The sequence below is a fragment of the Tenrec ecaudatus genome, chromosome 14 (assembly GCF_050624435.1).
Source record: "Tenrec ecaudatus isolate mTenEca1 chromosome 14, mTenEca1.hap1, whole genome shotgun sequence".
NCBI lineage: Eukaryota > Metazoa > Chordata > Mammalia > Afrosoricida > Tenrecidae > Tenrec > Tenrec ecaudatus.
This window is the reverse complement of record NC_134543.1, coordinates 69,860,680-69,873,901: the sequence shown is the minus strand read 5'-3', so window position 1 is coordinate 69,873,901 and position 13,222 is coordinate 69,860,680.

Genomic DNA, 13,222 nt, shown 5'->3' with positions numbered 1-13,222 from the left:
ATCGTAATAAATGTTTTGTGCATTGTGGTATATGAATTACATTTATGCAGCATATAAATTCAATTTAGGAAGGCATTCTATTTCTAGCTTCCAATGATTCGATACCCATCTGCTAATTCTCTCTAACAAGTGGAGTTTGGGCATTTGTGTAATATTTTAGAAATGAAACAGGAATCCTTAATTAGAATTCCAAAGCAATTTTAGGGTGCCAGAGCTAAAGTGATGACTAAACATAAAGGTTATTCTTGCAAACTCCTAATCCAATACCTCTGAGAGGATGTACGCATGGAACTTATTTTGTGGTGGCTGAGCGCAGCATGGACCGTTTCCGCAGCTTCTCCACGTGCCATCCAGTGACAATGATCGCGTTCTTGCAGTGGCACATCCGCCCTCCCCTCCCTCTGAGGGCGTCTCTTCTTGTTGCCGTCCATTGGGTCATGATGGATGGAGACAGATCTTGGAGAAGCACGATGCTCAAGGCAGACATTTTTTCCTACTGAAGCCAAACACTCGTTTGGCTTTAAGGAGGCGTCAGGTGATATGTTTCGTTTAAGGTTTGAAGATTATTGGAGAGGCCTGGTTTCAGCGCTGCATCCAGCTTCCGCGACTCGAGAGAGTCTGGAGTCCCGTGAGAATTTGGAATTCTGTCCTGCGTTGCCCCTTGGCAGCCGTGTACAAACGGTAGACTCCCACATGGTTTATTCACTTAGCTACTTGTAGCTGCCGCACACATCTTTTCAACTCTGCTTCTACTTAGACTAGAGGGCTTCAAAAAGTGTGTGGAGCAATGGCATGAAAAGTTAAGGGAAATTTTCCACGCACTTTTTGAAGCTCCCTGGTACATCAACTGTCTTTAAAAAAAACAAATAACCAAATAATATTTTGTTGTACATTAAAATATTTGTATTTTTGTTCCCCAACTATGATCTGAGATCAGGGCAAATCTTTCCCCACACCTGTTCTAGTCAGTAATATTTTGGGGAGCACTGCACTGTCATTTGTTTGTCTCGTCTGGGGCGGTTTTGGTGCTTTGATGACCGAGTAGCTGCAACCGAGGCTCGTAAGGCTTAAAAAGTAAAAAACAAAACACTACATGCCCTTTAAAAAAAGGGCCGACTTTTTATTAATTCTATCATCTATTGATAACCATATAAAAGCCATATGAAATTCATAGGCATATAAAACCAATGCATCGCAGGCCCCAGGGGACCAAGGAGCTGGCCAGTGCCACTGGGCATCCTGGGTCCGGCAGTGGCCAGGAGAAACGGCAGAATCGCGCTCAGGCCCAGGCAGCGCGGCCAGGGCTGCACCAGCGCTGGACCCCGAGTTTGGAAATTGGTCAAATTGGTCAACAGAAAGCAGATAGGGGTGCATGAGAACCCTCTTGCTGTTTCTGCGGCTTTCTGTGGATTATTATAAATCTACAATAATCTCAGAATAAAATGTTTGAATAGAAATCGAACCAAAGTGAAAAGAGAAACTGCTTTAGAAAGTGCTACACCTCCTTGGACTGCACGGCACCAAAGCAGCGCGCCATCCGCTGACACCCGGAGAGTTTGTCTCCGGCAGGCGCCAGCCTCAGACTTACAGCCTCAGAAACCTAATGGGGTCGCTGAGTAAAAATTGACTCAGTGGCAGTGAGTTTAGTTTTGGTACATCGTATTTAAGGAATTCTGGGAGTGTAGTGTTTACACATTGGCAAGATCAGCAGTTCACAAACACCAGCTACTCCGCGGTAGAAAGAAGAGGCTTTCTCTCGTCAAGAGTTACAGTCTTGGAAATCCACAGGGGCGTTCTATTCTGCCTCACAGGGCGGCCATGCATAGGAATGACTTCACGGCAGTGAATGAGTGAGTGGTGTCAAGGTCAGCAGATCAAAACCCACCAATTGCTCCTCCAGACCAAGATGAGCCTGTCGGCTCTTGTACAGATTTACTGCCTCAGAGACCCCAAAGAGCAGCTCTGCTCTGTCTTACAGGATCACTGTCTTAACCCATTGTATGGCAGTGGATTTGGTTTGGATATTCTATTTGCTGAATTTTTATACTAAATGATGCTGTCTAATAACCAATTTCTAGTAGCATAACCTTTAGAATCAAGCACACTGGAACTTACCATTTGTTTCTGTACATCGCTGTGTGATTGTATTGTTTCTTTGGGTGTAAGCTACAGATATAAATTCTGGCGATACTAGTTAACTTAAACTAAGGGATCTATTAGAGGTTGTGCAGTAAAAGGGTAGGTAACACAGTGGGCTCAGGTTGCTCAAAAGAGGCACATTCCCAAGAAAAGCCTGCCAGTGACCCAGCTCCTGGGACATAACCTCTGAGTCCTTGGAATACCCTGCTGGTAAGAGTGTCTTTGTATTCCACAGGCTTTGGACCAGGCTTTATCAGTTGGACCAGATAGTTTATGCTAATATTCTCTGAGCTAGACTCTAGTGTTTGCGTGTCAGGGGGTGGAGGTGGAGGTGGAGATGGAGTAGCCAAAGCTAACCATGCCAGTGTTGCCTGCCTGCCTGCCTAATCTCAACAAAAACCCTGGACATTAAGGCTTGTGTGAGCTTTCCTGGCTGCCAATGCTTTCCGCCGATTGTTCCACATCCTTGCTGGCAGAACGAAGCTCTACTGTGTGCTTTCACGAGGATAGAACACTGGGCGCTTATAATACTTTCTCCTGAATGCCATCCTTTGAACTTTTTTCCTTTTGCTGATTTCAATGAATAGCCTTTTGCTGTGATAAACCATAACCAGGTCGGTCTCAGCTTCTCTCAATTCTGTAAGTCCTGGCAAATCATCATACTTGAAAGTAGTGTTACCTCCACCCCTCTGTCCCATTTTCCCCCATCCCCCAATACACGTTGGAAAGCTCACAAATGTAATGCTGAGTAAGACTTAGAACTAGGACAGAACTGTGCCCAAGAAGTGTCATCTCCTGTATTTATTATCAGCTGATTAAAATGACTGGGCTTTGACTTCGGTGCTTGTGACATTCTCTTATGAGTAAAAATTCCAGGAAAATGCTACCTGTCCCATCTCACCGTGTCAGTGGTGGGAGAAAGGATATGTGTGAATATGAGCATGTTTGATGGCTCTGCTGAGAAGACAGTGCCCTCCAGAGCATCCTCAGTCAGCCAACAGAAATAATCCGTTATTTATGCCCACCCACTAGCTGCTTTGATGGAGAAAAATGAGGGCATCCACTCCTATAAAGATTTACAGTCTCTTAAACCCAAAGGAGCAGCTCCGGTCTGGCCGGGACCCGAGTCGATGGCTGTGGGTTGGGTTTGGGATCACTGCTCGAGGCACGGAGAAGATATCAGTGCAAGAAGATGTCCTTGCCCAGGCACTGAGATTTTCCAGAATTTCGGGAATTGTGCAGTAAGGCAAGCAGGTAATGTCTGTCCGGTTGCCAATTTCCATTTCAGGGGACCACCTACTCTGCCTTTCAAAGTCCCAATTCCCTCATCTGCAAGCGAGAAATACTTTGGCTATGGAATTAGAACCATTGTATGGACGCTGTGGCATCATCTTCCCAGCTGGCACACAGGAAAACACTCAATAAAAAGTTAAGATTTAAAAGGGAGAGTCGTAAATTCTGAACTCAAATTCTATAAATGGGCCCACTTGGAGCTGCAGCTACTCAGGAGGCTGTGGTTAAAGGATCGCCTGAGCCCAAGAGCACTGGGCCATACGTCGCTTTACCAATCAGGTGTCTGCAGGCCATCGCTGGGGATCTAAGGGGCCCAGGTCAGAATGGAAGTAGGTCAAAACTCCCAGGGCGATATGTAATTAGGTCATGCTTGTGGGTAGCCACTGTCCTCTGCTTGAGCAACATAGTGAGACCCCATTTTTAAAAAGAATAAGATTAAAAACAGTAATACAAAGGGCAAAGAAAATAATTGTTTTTTTAAAGGAAGAACTGCATTCTGAAGTCAAATTGCCAGAGTTCAAACCTCAGGTTCTTATTAACTTTTGATCTTATGCAAGTCATTTACCTTTTTTGAGCAGGATTGTCATCGCACATATACAACTCACGTGTCACTTATGTTGGCTTTAATCCTCTGCTATCACTGTCTTAAAATGCTTACTAACTTAAAAAAAAGAACCTTCCAAAATTCATAATTACCTTTGAACCAGGGGTCCCGAATTTTCATTTTTCATTGGGCCCTACTCATTATGTAGCTGTCTCTGAGTATCAATATATAAAATGGAGAGAATCCCTGTGCTTGAGCCCATTGTTGTAGCCACTGTGCCGATCCATCTCATCAAAAGCCTTCCTCATTTTTTGCTGCCCTTCTACTTTACCAAGCAGGACGTCCTCTCTAAAGACCAGTCGATCCTGATAACATGTCCTAAGTATGTTAAGATGAAGTCATGCCATCCTTGCCTTTCAGGATCACTCTGGCTGTATTTCTTCCAAGCAGATTTGTTTGTCCTTTTGGCAGACCAAGGTACTTAAATATTATTCCTCGGCACCAGAGATCAAATAATAGATTCTTCTTTGGTCTTCCTTGTTCAATGTCGAACTTTGATATGCCTATGAGAGAATTGAAAATACCATGGCTTGAGAAAGGTGTACAATACTCTAAATGAGGTCTTGCGCAGGAGATTTACACAGTGTAATGTGTTGTTCCATCTTTTGAATGCTGCTTCCATGAGCATTGATGTGGATCCAAGCAAGACAAAACAAAGTCCTTGATAACTTCAATCTTTTCTCCATTTATCATGATGATACTTATTGGGGTCCAGGTGTGAGGATTTTGGTCTTCTTTACGTTGAATCATAACCCATAACAAAAGCTGCAACCCTCGATCTTCATGGAGAGAATACCACAATATTTTCCAATCGTTTTATTTTAAACTGTAGCCCTAACACATTCACATTAAATGCCCCCCCCTTTCCATTTGTCTCCTTGTCAGATATAATATTAGTACACTATGCTCATAGGAGAGGGCCCAGGAGGCATAGTGGCTAAGCACCCGACTGGTAAGCACTGTGAGCCCACCATTTGACCCGCAGGAGAATGATGTGGCAGGCTGCACTCGTCAAGATGGACAGCCTTAGGGACCCTTAAGGGTAGTACTACTCTGTCCTCTCTGGTCCTTGGGAGTAGGAAAAAACACCCCTAATGACAGTGTGGTGGTTGTGTTTGGTATGCTGATATGGCACCATTTCACATGTGATATTGAAAAAATGTAAACCCTATGCTCTATAGGAAAATAGCATTTTACTAAGTCTGAAGCATACATTAGTCTCATGATTTGTAACGACAACAATAACAACAACAAAAAAGACACTGTTTGTTAAACTGAATGTTTAGCATCTTTCATAACCCACTCAGTGTTTTCATATGAGGAAATGATTATATTTAAAACCAGAGATGTGAGAAAATGTGGAACAATTTATAAACTTATATAATAGGTATATATGTAGCTCTTGAAATTGGTAATTTGATGTAGAACATGGTATGAAAGAAAGATTTAGTACTGTTAAACACCCTCTTGTAGCTAATTCTTGCAATTTATGCCCTTGCCGTCGAGGACAGAGAGAAATAAAGACCCATGCCCAACTATATTAGAGAAAGTAAATTTGAATGAAAGATCGAAGTAAGGGAATAAGCCATTCCTGAGTGCATCAAGCTCAATGGCACAGTTGTCTTTTTATGTAGAGTGCTTGTATTTAATTTCCACCCATCAACAGGGAGAGAAGGAGAGCCCTAAAGATCAACAGAAACCTATTTGGACAATAAGAGGTTTGGTGTAAGCATGTGTTTAAATTTTAGCAATTTAAAAATTTTCATATTTGGAATCTCTATCTTCAACACTAGAAAGCTAAATGTTGTGTATGCAATCTAGTGCCATTTGGAGTTCTGGCCAAATTGATAGAAAGCTTTGGGGTAGCTAAACATGTTCATGAAGAAAGAAATACACTAAGGAGGATTTTAGTCTAGAAATTAAATTCTTGGTTGGTTTTGTCCAGCTTTCTTGAAGTAGTGGTCAGCACTCTTGGAGTCCTTTTATTGACCTCGTGTGTGTGTGTGTGTGTGTGTGTGTGTGTGTGTGGTTTTCCTGAGGCACAAAGAACTTGAAACTGCTTCCCAGTGAATGAAAATATACTTTAGTTTTGCTTTTGGCAAGGCCCTGTGAATTCAAATGAACCAGGATTTTATAATGTGGCAAATAAGGTTTGGTTCAATTCAGAGAAAAGCTGTATTCAAGATTTAGAAAAACCTTTTTTTTTACTGATTGAAAAAAATGAATGGCCATATCATACGACCACTTATAAAATCATTGATAAAAAGAAAGTACATTTGAGTTTTAAAAAATGAAACTATTAGAATTCATTGAATTAAAATCTCAATTGCTTAATAATATAATACATAAAACATTGAAAAAATCAGAAAACTTAAGCTCGTCGTTCTATTGTAGCTTAGTAATTTGTGAAGTTCCTTTACGTAAATCTTTCTATAACTACATACAGCAGACTTGTTATCAGTGAAATTTTCCTCTTAAATTCATGACTTTCTGATTAGAAATCGGAAAAAGCAAGAGGGAATACAAAAGAAAACTGCATGCCATCAAGTAAATTCTGATTCATAAAGACCCTATTGGATAGAATAGAACTTCTCCTTTGGGTTTCTGAGATAATCTTTTTGGAAATAGACAGCCTCATCTCTCTCCCACTGGCCTAGTGGTTGGCCACCCCAGGCCTAACCCACCCCCACCCCAACCAAGGTTCCTTGTCAGCAAGAAGCATGTGGATAACCCAGTAAGCAAGCTGTGCATTTTGGGGAGTGAAGGTAGTTGTGGGCATGAGAAGTAGTGAACCCCTCTTCAATGAAGAGCTTTTCATTTTGCAATTAATTTAATTTAGGCTGATTTATTTTGCACCAAATTTAAACTTACAATACTACCTCCACTTGAACTTTAACAAACAAGAGGAAAACGGGCTGTTGGCATGAGGTCCAGAGACGGGAGTGTGAGAAGAGCATATGGTTTTAAAATTCATTGTTCATTAGTTCATGTTTGTCGGCAGACAGCGTCTCTTACCACCTCAAAGGTCAACGGTGTAATAATGTTATATTACTGCAATTAATATGAATAGCTACCTTTATATACTTCAACCATGCCACTTGGACAAATTATATTTGAAAATACTTTTTTTCCTTCAGTTCTTACCCTACTCTTGTCAGAGTGAGTATTGAATTATGAAGAGCATCAGAAGCTTACAAGACGTGAGTGGGGCGCTATTGCTTTAGTTGATAATCTTAGCACCTGCCAACACAGTGCTTGTGTAGGGGAAGAGGATTAGTGGAAAGCAAAACAATATCAATGGTTTCATTTCCTGCCGTGGGAAAGTGATTGTTTGGATTTCCATTCAACAGAAGTCTGGGATACAGTTGAGCTGCTTGTGGAACATGAGCAATAAATGCTATTTGTATGTTCATGTAAGGTATATATGTATTAGGTGTTTCAAGGACTCCAGAGAGAAGAACTAGAATCCGTGTTGTAGTTAGTCTTTAGAGTTAAGCAGAAACCTAGCTGGGTTTTGTGGCATAAATGAGACTTCAAATTGGTAGAGTAGTCTAGATTTTAGATTTAGTGACTTTGATATTTTTGTTAATTCAAGACAAAGATGGCAAGAGGGAAAATAAGTTGTAGGCATAATTTCTTTAAGAGAGGTCTAAAGAAGAACGGGAAACCACCGCCACCACCACCACCACCACCACCACCACCACCTCCACCACCACCTCCACCACCACCTCCACCACCACCTCCACCACCACCTCCACCACCACCACCACCACCACCACCACCTCCACCACCACCTCCACCACCACCTCCACCACCACCACCACCACCACCACCACCACCACCATCACCACCACCTCCACCACCACCACCACCACCACCACCACCACCACCACCACCACCACCACCACCACCACCACCACCACCACCACCTAATGGTAGCGTTCTGGGGAAATCACAAACGTGAGGATGAAGGGTGAAATTGGTATACCTCCTATAGGACATGGAAATATTCCAAGAGGGTTTTGTATTTTTCATGTTAATGAAATATTCTTGGTTTAGAGGACAACTTTTATTGTAACTAAAATACTACACTACTGTCCTGCTAACTAGGAGGCACATTTTTCACTCCAAGCATTTAAGTTCAAGTCATGCCAAGATTTTTCCTATCTGATTTTGCCATTGGATGAGTTGAGGTCCTTCATATTCAGTATTTCAAACTTGATGGTATCATCTGAGTATGAACTAACATATACTATTATTGTTGGCTATTTGTAGAGTGTTGCATACAAGTACAATCTCTCTGACACAGATAGAGATTTAGGTGTTTCAAAGACACTCCATGAGAGTTAAAATCAAAATGAAAATCTCCTAACAGTTTTTAACTGTAAAGTGTTGCTCATTGATTGAGTCTCTTTAATACCCAGCCTTTTATGTTGACCTTGTTCTTTAGGCTTACTTGCTCCTATCCTTAAAGGGTTGGGTACTTTTGGGATTTGAAAGAAAACATATAGTATTCTAAGAAGATAAATAGCACCAGTAAAGTCATATAGGAAGTGTAGGAAAGGATATACTTTCAATGAATGGATAGAGATGTTGTTTCAGGTGAGGAGTAGTGGGTGGGTGACTATACATGTGGACCTTGTTAGGTGGTATATGCAGGAATTTAATTGACTACATCTGTGGAAAGAGATGATGAAGAAGCTCAATATCAAAAGACAGAACGGGACCAGGGACTGACTGTGGAATCCACCATCAATTGCTCATATGCAAAATGAAAACAAGCCCACAAGAATATTCTGCACTCTTGAGCACATTCCACCTGAATGTCAAGATCATCTGAAGAATGTATTTGACACATTGAACTAGAGACTGAAGACCAGATGAATTGTGGGATAACATCAAAGACGTCATACAGGATGAAGCTAAAAGATCATTAAAAAGAACTGAAGAAAACATTTCAAACCTTGAGTTGCAATTTTGATGGATTTTATGGACAAAATATTTAGTGATGCATGAACTATCAAAAGAAGATGGAAGCAATTCACGGAACTGTTATATCAAAAAGAATTGGTCAATGATGATTAATTCCAAGAGGTAACATATGAACTAGAACTAATGGTAATGAAGGAGGAAGTCTAAGCTGCCTTGAAGACATTGGTGGAAAACAAGGCTCAGGAATTGGCAGAATACCAATAGAAATATTTTAATAAAATCATGTAGCAGTGGTAGTGCTCACTAGTCTATACAGAGAAAATTATAAGCTACCTACCAGGCCAATTGATTGGAAGAGGTGCATATTGATGCCCATTCCAAAGAAATGTGATCAACAGAATGTGAACATCATAAAACCATAATGTTAATATGAACACGTAATATTTTGCTCAAGACAATTAAGGCCAGGAGCCTAAAGGGCACAGTGATTACACTTTGGGTTGCTAACTTCAAGGTCAGCAGTTCAAAACCACCAGATGCCCCCCCTGGAGAAAGAGAAGAAGTCTTTCTACTCCCATAAAGAGTTGCAATCTCAGAAACCCACAGGAGCATATCTACTCTGTCCTACACAGTTGCTCTGAGTGAGCAGCGACTCAGTGGCAGTGAGCTTCATTTTGGATTGAAGATCATTATTAAGTGGTTTCAGTAGTACATTGACAAAGAGCCAGAAATTCAAGCTGGCTTCAGAAGAGAACATATTAGCCAGAGATCAACTAAACACAGAAAATATCAGAAATGTGTTTACCTGTGTTTCATTGACTATGTATTCAACTATATGAATCAAAATACACTATGGATAACATTGTGGAGAAGAAGAATTCCAAAACACTTATTTGTGCTCATGTACAACCTTTACATAGACCAACAGGCAGTTGTAGGAACAGAACAAGGGATACTGCATGGTTTAGAATTAGTAAAGGTGTTTATCAGGGTTATATTTTTTCACCATAGCTATTCAATCTGTATGTAAAGCAAAGAATTAGGGATTATAGACTATATGAAGAAGAATGAAGCATTAGGATTGGAGGAAAATGCAGATGACATAATTTTGCTTGCTGAAAGTGAAGAGGACTTGAAACAGATGAATATCTAATACCAGTCTTCAGTATGTATTACATCTCAACATAAAGGGGAAAAAAATCCTCACAATTGGGCCAATAAGCAAAATCGTAATACAGAGAAAAAATTGAAGTTGTCAAAACTTCAATTTTACTTAGATCCACAATCAACATCCATGGATGTAGCAGTCAAGAAATCAAACAATATATTGCATTGGGCAAATCTCCTGCAAAAGATCTCTTAAAAAGTGTGAAAAAGCAGAGATGACTTTGAAGAATAAGTTGTGCCTGACTTAAGCCACGATCTCTCAATTGCCTCATATGCATTCAAATGCTGCACAATAGGTAAGGAAGATCAAAGAAGAATTGCTGTCTTTGAGTTATGGTGCTGGCAAAGAATATTAAATAGATAGACCATGAATTACCAAAGAACAAATAAAAAAATTTGTCTTGGAAAAAGTACAATCTGAATGCCCCTTAGAAGGAAGGACAGAGAGACTTAGTCTTACATATTTTGGACATGTAATCAAGAGAGACTAATCCCTAGAGACAAACATTATGCTTAGTAAATTAGAGGGTGTGTTAGTCTGGGTACATTAGAGAAACAAATCCACAGAAACTCAATGTATAAGATAGAGTTTTATATAAAGGGTAAGTGCACATCAAGAAAACATCCCAACTCAGTGCTCCCCAAGCCCACAAGTCCAACATTATCCCATTTGTCTGGCACCAATCTACAAAGTCCTTCTCCATCTCACAAAACACACACTATGACGCTGACTGCAGGAGGAAAGCCAAATCAGTGAATGTGTAAGCATCTCAGCGCTGACAGGGGTCTCTACACGGCTGCTCCAGCACCCAGGGCTACATCGGGATAGGTTCATGTGTCTTCTTCTTGGGGATGTCTTGCAGGAAGTGAGCCTTGCAAGCTGAAGCAGGGAACTGGCTAAGGCAGCTGTACTTTGGTCCGACCACCAGCAAGAGATCCGAGAACTAGAAAGACGAGCCTCGTGGAGCTATTTATCCCTCTGCCCTTCAATTAACCCCACACGTGTTTATTGGCCAGGTTGGCACAATAAACTACCTCAGAGGGTGAGCACCAAAGAGGAAGACCTTTAATTTGGAAACTGCCACAGTGGCTGTAAAATGAGCCCTACATTGGCAATGATTGGGAGGACGGTGGAAAACTGGGCACTATTGTGTTGTGTTGCACTATCATAGGGTCACTACAAGTCAGAACTGACTGGACAGAACCTAAGAACACTGAGAAATGAGTAGTAGGCGGAACCAGAAAGAGAACATTGTACAATGGAACCAAAATTTGATTGAGGTCAAATTGTAATCAAAACAAAAATTTGATTGAGGTCAAATTTTGAGGACTCTTGAAGAGTCATTAAAAATCAGTTATCTGTGATTTAGCAACGTGACCCCAGTAGCATTGTGGAGGCTTCATTTAAGAGGATAAAGTATAGTAGGTTTGGAAAACCAATTATACTTTTGCCTGATGAGGCAAACTTTGTCCACGTCATTAGGAATAGGAATTGGAAAAGAGATAAGAAAGTTTTTTCCTATGTAGAATTGGAAGAATTTGGTGCAAAGGTAGATGAAATGGTTCAGGGAAAGAGGAGTTAAAAATGACTCAAGTGTTCTAGCTCAGGTTGCTGGGAAGATGATCTTATGATGCTGTACTGAATTGAGGAACTTGGGGGCAGAGCTGTCCTGTTGGGACAGAGTGGAAAAACCAACTAAAAATGGCTGGCTTGGGATGTACTACGTTTTAACTTCCTGCTGGCCCAATGTCAGCAGCTTTGGACATGTGGATGCAAACTAGATGTGAAGATCTGGTTATCTACATATCCACATATGTAGATAAATGTTTATCTACATGTAAAGAATACTCATGTATGGAATTATTTTATAACTGCAGGGGTGGAGACATTGACTCAGAAAAGATGAGAAATAGAAAAGAGGTAAACTGATTGAGTACTTTCTTATGTGTTAATTCCTCTGCTCAGGGTTTACATATCTGATTTCATTTAACTGTCACACTGAGCCAGTAGGGAAGCTGTGAGTATATACTGAGGCCTGAAGTCACACAATGGATTGAATGGGACTTGAACCCAGGCTTATTTGATCTCACTGAAAGATGCTACCTCTTTCTAAAGAATGTTCAGAGCAAGAAAGGGGCTGGAGTGAAGCCCCAGAGGAGTTTGTTCATGCCAGGGGCAGGCAGGGAGATAAGAAGAGCAGGGAAGAAAGCAACTGAAGTCCGAACAGGGCTTCACGGTGCAAAGGGAAGAGCAACAATCTAACTGTTTTAGATAAACTGAGGACCTAGAAACAGTGTCAAATTACCCAATAAGTAAGATAAGCATGGCTTGATCTGTGATAATATACTAATTTAGTAATTTCTAGTAATGAAAAATTTCATATTTTTCTACCCGCATTGTATGAAAATCCAAAATTAGAGGCACTTGGTGAATGCAAATTTGAGCTGTTGGAAAGAGGAATCTTAATTCCATTTTAGTTTTAATGGGATTTTTGTTAGACAGTGTTCTCTAGAGAAACAAAAGCAGGACACTTATGATTATATATATGGATAGATATATACAGCACGAAGGAATATAACAGCTAATTAGTCTGCACAGCAGTACAGAGGGCTCAGTTCAATTCATTTCCATGGAACAGTTAATATACTGGAAATCCTTCAACTCACGAGGGCTGTAGTGTCCAAGGTCAAGGAAGCAGACAGCTGAGTCTTTCATAGATCAGCGTAAGCAGTCTGGCCACAGGCAGCAAACAGCAGGACGGGTCACTAGCAGCCAGCCAGACAACAGGATCCAACAGTCCCAAGCTCAAGTGATGTATACACCAGCAGCATGGTAAAGCAGGTCTCGAAAGAACCTCAAGCTCTAGCGACAAGATCCATGGGTTGGGTGTCCCACAAGTAGTGTACCTCACAAGTTGAGGCAGAGAACTAGCTAAGGCAGCAGCACGATGGTCTGATCACCAGAGAGCAAGAGAGAGAGAGAGGTGGGGCTTGCTGAGCCATTTATCTTGTTACCGTTCAATCAAACTGTAACCTTATTAATCCCACATGTTCCTATTGGCCAGGTTGGCACAATAAACCTACCTC